This window comes from Rutidosis leptorrhynchoides, chromosome 5 (genome assembly GCF_046630445.1).
Source record: "Rutidosis leptorrhynchoides isolate AG116_Rl617_1_P2 chromosome 5, CSIRO_AGI_Rlap_v1, whole genome shotgun sequence".
Lineage (NCBI taxonomy): Eukaryota > Viridiplantae > Streptophyta > Magnoliopsida > Asterales > Asteraceae > Rutidosis > Rutidosis leptorrhynchoides.
In genome coordinates, this window is record NC_092337.1 from 178,115,212 (window position 1) to 178,116,198 (window position 987).

The following is a 987-nucleotide window of genomic DNA, read 5'->3' on the forward strand; positions in this document are numbered from 1 at the left end:
TTTTAATTCAATTCGTTTTCTGACTTCTGGGTAATTGAGTTAAAAACAGAGAAACCGACGGGTTTCTTGGGTTTTTCTTTGATAATTTCATTCTGATAATGACTAATAGGGTTTTAATTGATAATGATAATAAAAAAGCTGAATGTGTTTATCCAATTCATCGAATAATTCATTTAGTATATAGCCAAATTGATTGACAGGTTTCAATATCAGAAACAGAAGAAGGAAATAAAAAAAATAAAAAGTTGCGTACGATTCTAACTGAATTTGGATCGGTCTACAATTGAATTTGTTTTGTAAAAGATTTGTAGAGACAAGAGAATCAATTAACTACAGCTTTGAAAATGATATGAAATAGAATACGAATTTTTTTGTGTGTTTGTATACGGAATATATACATATCTGACTATATTTACACATATATATTTGTATAAATATTAATATACATCGTATATTTATATAATTATCTGTATATGTATTCATATATAAATATATAACTATATAAGTATGTAAATAATTCAGTTTTTCTAAATCTGTTACTATATATGTATATATACATTTATATAATTCATAAATCTTTATAATTAATAAATATATTAATATTATTAATAATACTATTACTAACATTACTTATAATAATAATATTATTAATAAAAGACTAGTAATAATAATTGATAAGTAATAATATGATAAATGATAATTTTAATAAATTTAATTAATAATAATGGTAATAATAATCTCATTAATGATACTAACAATATTACTAGTTATAATAACATTAATGATAATAATATTAATAATAATAATATAACAACTTATACATATCAAATTTTTATATATATATTTATATCTCATACTAAAATTAATAATATTAATAATACAAATATTAATATCAATATTAACATTAGTAATAATAATGAAAGTAATAATAATAATATTGATATATCATTTATATCCTAACTTGAAATTTCAAATAATATATTAACT